This window comes from Bos grunniens, chromosome 27 (genome assembly GCF_055505025.1).
Source record: "Bos grunniens cultivar Pamir isolate PY7600 chromosome 27, Bosgru_T2T1.0, whole genome shotgun sequence".
NCBI classification, from domain to species: Eukaryota; Metazoa; Chordata; class Mammalia; order Artiodactyla; family Bovidae; genus Bos; species Bos grunniens.
This window is the reverse complement of record NC_141191.1, coordinates 17,895,948-17,902,633: the sequence shown is the minus strand read 5'-3', so window position 1 is coordinate 17,902,633 and position 6,686 is coordinate 17,895,948. Positions and strand designations below refer to the sequence as shown.

Genomic DNA, 6,686 nt, shown 5'->3' with positions numbered 1-6,686 from the left:
CAGGCGTGCTGCAGTCCATGGGGTCCCAAAGAGTCAGACAGACTGAACTGAACTGAACTGAATCAAGGAAGTGAAGGAATTTGGAAACAAAGGAGGAACAATCAAGAAACAATGGTGCAGCAATTAAAGCAGGGTCCAGGGTCCTCATCAAAGGACACACAGACCAATACCTCTGAGTTCTTCTGAAAGAACTAAGGTCTCCACCCATGTGGAGGATGGTAACTTCCAGCTGAGTCCCGGAACATCTCTTTTATCTTGCAATCAACCAAAGAGAAGAAAGTCACACATCCTGTAGCCCGCACCCAAAGCCTATAAAAACATTTCGCTGAAAACCATTGAGGGGTTTGAGATTTTTTGAACACAAGCCACTCATTCTCCTAGCTTGGCCATTCAGTAAACCTCTTTCTGCTCCAAACTCTGCCCTTTCAGATTCTTTGGCCTCATTGTGCATTGAGCATATGAACTTCTGTTCCATGACACTTGTCAGTCTTGCAAAAGACTGATAAATTGAAATCTTAAAACATCTTCAGAACCAAGGTAATTGCTGGGGGGTGAGAGGGGGAGGAAAAATCCCTGAATCTTCATGAAAAACATTTCACAAACCAAGACGCTCCAGAAGAGGAACAGAGAGGAAACTAAAGAACTAGTTAACAGTTCTCTAAAAAAAGTTTGCAACTGTAGAAGAGGAAGAAAATTATTTTTCTCTCTACACCTTAGGTTCATTGGGCCCTAAATAAAAGACTGAGAAAAGAAAGATTAACAAGAGTAAAGTTAAGAAGCTTCCCAGTAAGGAAATAATATTTGTACTATTTTTCTGTAACACCAGCTAAGATAATGCATCAGCAAGAGAAATTGAAAGTGTCTGATAAAATATTGATAACAAATACTTACGTACAAAGAATTCACAAAAGCCTAGCTCTCCACTTGAAGCAGAGCATATGGCAGTTGACACCGGAACAGATCGAACCACTGGCTGGGATTACAAAGCACATACTGATCCAGAGGAGGAAAGTCACCCGTAGCAGAGGTTTTCAGCTAGAGTTTGTCCTCTGTGGACAGACACTCCAAGATGAAGACGGTAGTAGGAGGATAAGAGGAGAGGCTGAACCCTGCCGAGATGAGATAGAGACGACATAGTCTTCATTCTCAAGGTCAAGGGGAGCTTCCTGCCTACACTTGTACAGAAAGGCTCTGTGGAGGTCAAAAAGAGTGTGCTGATGCCAACCTACCCATGGGCCTCTTCCCTGGAATCCATCTTGGCTAAGAGATGCACGCCCAGATAGGAGGACCCTGAGCTAAACCAAACAGACTCAGAACAAGGCCAAGCAAGGTGACTGGTCAGAGGAAACCCAGAAGAAACGCCCCATGTAAGAGATTCAAAGTACCACGAGGGCATGACTCCCTGCCTCTGCCCCGTGTGCCTGCTCACAGGGACTCTTGTTCCTCCTAATAAACACTTGACTTTTTTCACTGCTTTCCGTTACATTGTGGGAATTCATTTCCACAAAGCTGACGGGCCAGGGGCCTTGTCTCTGGCCCCCGGGTCAGCGCTCTCACTCTGAGACCTCATTCCATCTCTGGTCAAGAATCAAAATGGTGCTTCAAGCCGCTGCAGGCTGGAGTGACTTGAGATTTAGAAGACAAGGGAAAAGGACTTCGCATTTCCAGGGGCAGCCAAGTGTGGGACAGTAAAGACATGGGGAGGGCAGTGGAAGACCGCTGCTAGTGAGGTTTGTTACTGCTGACCTTTTCATGGTGCCGTCTTATCTCCTCCCGGCTCCCGGTTCGGGAGGTTTTTTCGCGGGGGAGGCGGTTTGTGGTGGGGGTTCGCCTTCACATGGGGATTTCTGTTCTGCTTTCAGGCAGATGGTGGTGGTGGGGATAGGGATGCAGATTGCTCATCCTGGTTGTCCTTTTTCTCAATTGCTGTCAGCTCAAAATGACCCTTATGCCAGTGTCACACATTTTGGAGTGGTATACAAAGCATGACGGGCATAAAATATTCTTACCTTTGACTTATAACACTTTAAATGTTTAAAGTTCAGTAGATTATAAAGGACACGATGCTTATAGTTCTGACTTTTAAAGTACAGCAAGAAAAGGCCACTGTGAGGAAAACTGGTTTTAAAAAGCACAGAGATAATTCATATGATAAATTTAAACAGTTTTCAAAAACGACAGCACTTTTGGGGAACTGACTCATCAATTTTCCAGGAATACAGTCAAGGACCCTCTCTCTTCGGACTCCTCCAGTGGTCATTTCTTTGTTGTTATGGTAACTGGCCATAAGCTTTCCCTGGTCGCTTAAAGCCCTGTGGCCAATGAGCACACAAGGAAAAGCTGAAGATTAAGACGGGCGTCACAGAAAGGTGAGTTCAAGCACAGTTTTGAATATTTTATTGATTTCGTTTTTAATTTGGCAATGTTACATGGCATGTGGGATCGTAGTTCCCCAACCAGGGATGGAATCTGAGGGCTCTGCATTGGAAGCTTGGAGTCTTAACCATTGGACCACCAGGGGAGTTCCAATATCTCCTTTTTTTTAAAGATAATTTCTCATATAGCATGGACAAAATGTCATAGTGTGTTAATTACTGTCCAAGCTGTATATTAATAAATCTGCCTTTAAGGGGCTTATAAATATTATAAAAAATAATTACACACACACACACACACACACACACACATTAGATTAGGGCTTCCCAGGTTGCTCTGGTAAAGAATTGTCCTGCAATGCAGGAGACACAGGAGATGAGGGTTTGATCCCTGGGTCAGGAAGATCCCCTAGAGGAGGGCATGGCAACCCATTCCAGTATTCTTGCCTGGAGAACCTCATGTTCAGAGGGGCTCGACAGGCTATAGTCCATAGGGTTGCAAAGAGTCAGACAGGACTGAAGTGACTGAGTATGGATGCATGCATATATTAGATAATAATAGATTATAATAACATATAATTGGGTTGTTTGTACTTTTGTACCTTTGACTGTTGTGATGTAATGAATCTGCTAATATCTCTTTGAGATCCTGAACAGTAACTCTTTTGGATTGCTGACCTGAAACAAATGCCAGATATTTCTTCAGCAAAAATGAGCTAATTTGGGATCAGCATAGAATTGCAATTGGGGTCCATAACCAGGGTGAGCCACGTGCAAGTTCCCACACAGCAAGAGAAGGAGACCATCTTTCTAGGGAGGAAAAAAAACCCCAGCGAATTAAGGAGAGCTGTAGTAAACAGAGTCCCTGACTTTTCATTGGCTGAGTCCTTGCCAGAAAAGAGAGTCTTTCTTCTTCCTGTTTGGCTCAGCGATCCTCAAGGGTATGACAGCGCCCTCTTCTGGTCTCTGTTTATTAATGTTTTACGGGATAAATACCCACAGGTGGGATTGCAGGATCATTTGATACTTGCAGTTTTTTGAGGAATCTCCATATTATTTTCCATAGCAACTGCACCAGTGTACAAGGGTTCCAGTCTCTCCACAACCTCACCAACACGTGCTGTCTTTTGGTTTTTTCAATAAAATCCATTTCAACAGATGTGAGATGACACCACACTGTGGCTTTGATCTGCAATTCCCTGATGCTGAGCATCTATCCATACACCTGTCGGACTCATCTCACACCATACGCAATAATCAATTCAAATGGATGAAAAACGTAAACATTTAAGACCTGAAACTGTAAACCTACTAGACGAGAATACAGGGGAAACCCTTCAAGACCTTGGTATTGGCAATGATTTCACAGATAGGACCCGCAAAGCACAAGCAACAAAAGCAAAAATGGACGAGTGGGACTACACCAAACGAAACAGCTTCTGCACGGCAATGAATACAATGGAAAGAGTAAAGAGCAACCTACAGAATGGGAGAAAACATTTGTAAGCCGTATATCTGATAACGGGTTGTGATATTGTGATTTATCATATGTGATGGCCTTTGTTCATTTCTGGCACAGAGCTAAAGCCCTCGAAATTCTTTCAGTGAGAAGAGCAATGGGAGCAGCTTTTGTTGTAATATTTGGTTTCTTGATCTCAGTTCCTGAAACACTCAGAGCCATAAAAGTGAAGCTTGGTGTCTTCACTTTTCACCACAACTGGCTTTAACTTAATGAGATGATGTGGAAAGAACCTAAGGATGGGGGCTGGGTGCCAGCAGAGCTGAGCATGTGATTAGAGGTTTGGAAATTTCAGTCGCACCTCCACATTCTGGGTAGGAGGGGACTGACACTGAATTCAGTCACCAGTGGCCAACGATTTAATCAATCTTGCCCATGTAATGAAACCTCCATAAAACCCCCAAAGTACAAGGGTTAGAGGGCTTCTGGGTTGGCAAACACCTGTAGATTCAGGGAGAATGGCTGAACTCCAGGAGGGCATGGAAACTCCACACCCTTTCCCCATACCTTGCCCTGAGCATCTTTTCCATCTGCCTGTTCCTGAGTTATACCCTTTTATAATAAACAGGTAATCTAGTAAGTAAAATATTTCTCTGAGTTCTGCAAGCCACTCTAGCAAATTAATGGAACCCAAGGAGTTGGTACTGGGAACTCAGATCCAATCAGGTGATGACTTTGGTGTGATTTTGTCTGAAGTTGGGGGGCAGGGGCAGTCTTGTAGGACTGAGCCCTCAACCTTTGGGGTCTGACGCCCTCTCCAGGTAGATAGTGTCAGAATTGAGTTGAGTTACAGGACACCCAGCTTGTGTCAGAGGACTGCTTGATTGTGGGAGAACTCACCCACACCACCACACATTAAAACTGGTTTTAGAAACTTTTGGAAATTAATTTCTCAAATATATAAGGAACTACAATTCAATAGCAAAAAAAAAAAAAAAAAAAGGGACTTCCCAGGTGGGCTAGTGATTGAGAATCTGCCAGCCAGTGCAGGGGACACAGGTTCAATCCCTGGTCCAGGAAGATCCCGCATGCCGTGGGCAAATAACCTGTGGACCCCAACTACTGGAGCCTGTGGGAAGCCACTGCAAAGAGAAACCTGCACGCTGGAACTAGAGAGTAGCCCCTGCTCGCCACAACTAGAGGAAGCAATGATGACCCAGCCCCAAATACATAAATAAACAAAAATGAATGATAAAAAGAACCTATTTGAGAGATTAACCAGAACTTCTGTTTCCTAACCTCAGTCCTGGACCATCCCTGAAATACTACCTTCCCTCTGTAGACTCTGCTATCCTGTCCAGAACTCGCCTGGTGTCCCCTAGGGAGTGTGGATCTGGTGGTAGACAGGGGTGTTCCTCTCTCTTCTGGGCGAGGGTTGATCTTGGGAGCACACGCCCTTTAAGGCCAGGGAATGTTGTGAGCCGCCAGAGATAAGTTACATCAGGAGAGGCTGCAGAATCACTGTTATCAGGAAGTCTAGAGGGATCCTCTGTTTCTTACCACTGCTTAGGTAACTGGCTCTCTCTGAGGAAGGACAATCTCATTTGACCCAGTGTTTATCCCAGTCAAGGCTGCTTCACACCAAAACAGCTCCAGCAGAACAGCTCTTTAAATCCCCCTGCACCGAAGGGTTATCTTCAGCAAATGAGTGGAGAAGAGTCTCTGATCTGAGAGTCCCCTCTGAGGCCACAGCCAAGACAAAGCCCTTTTTTTGACCAGGGCTTTGGGTTTGTACAGATGCCTGCATCAGTAACAGTGGGTCCTAAGGTTGCCCCTCCTGTGACTCCTCCCAGGCATTCCTGGTGTTTAGGAGCCTGAGCCCGTTCTGTCCAAGAGTACTTGATCTAAGACAAAGTTCTATAACTCATCCTACGGAGGAGGCATGTTTAGGAAGCTTGTAAGTTTCAAGGGTTAGGTCTCTTCAGAGGAGATACTGGCCCCAGATAGCTGAGGTGCACATCAAAGGAATGATTTCAGTGATCCCAGACTCTTGCATCTTCCCATGCATACTGTTCAATCGTTCTGTCGTGTCTGACTCTGCAACCACACGGACTGTCGCCCTCCAAGCTCCTCTGTCCACGAGATTTCCCAGCAAGATAACTATTGTGGATTGCCATTTCCTTCCCCAGGGGACCTTCCCAACCCAGGGATTGAACCCTGGTCTCCTGATTGGCAGGGAGATTCTTTACTGCTGAGCCACCTGGGAAGCCCATAGACGGAAAAGCCCTACATTTCTTAACTTGAGATATCTGATTTTCTTTAATTAACAAGTATCTTTTGACGTTCAGACTATCCTGTCTTTGTTGTAAAACTTCTCTGAAACCCGGCTCCTCCCTTCACCTCCTCAGAGCAGTTCTCTCGGGGTTATTCAAGGTGCTGCTTCCCAGGCTTGAAGTTCTAAAAATTCCCGCCGAATAAAACACGACTCAACTTATAGGTTGTGAATATTTTTTAACTCGACACCTGCTTCAGTTAATCTCCATCCAGGAGTCTGTTTTCTGGGGAACTGACTTAAGATAAAAGTGAGCTAAGAATTCAGAACAGGTTTCCCAGGAATTCTCACACAGAACTGGAAACGTTTTTCCATCACTGAAAAGTGCCATGACCCCTCCCTCTTGACTGTTTGTTAAGCTGGAGGGAGAAAGTCACAGAACCAGTTATTCACCTGAACAATAATTTGGATTGAAACTTGGTTGCAAGAGCTAAGAATGGCTGATGTATCACCTGGTGTACTTAGTGCCTAGTGATCAATTGATTATCATGCTTTGCTATTTTAATACAGATTTATATAT

At 44.7% G+C, this 6,686-nt stretch overlaps 1 long non-coding RNA gene across 1 annotated transcript; it reads left to right on the top strand.

The window, feature by feature from the left end:
• Window positions 1-2,214: 2,214 nt before the first annotated feature.
• LOC147343591 (uncharacterized) lies at window positions 2,215-4,554 on the top strand. The gene is made up of 2 exons (XR_015156154.1): window positions 2,215-2,369; window positions 3,442-4,554. It is a non-coding gene; the product is annotated as an uncharacterized LOC147343591 (long non-coding RNA).
• The last annotated feature ends 2,132 nt before the right edge of the window (window positions 4,555-6,686 follow it).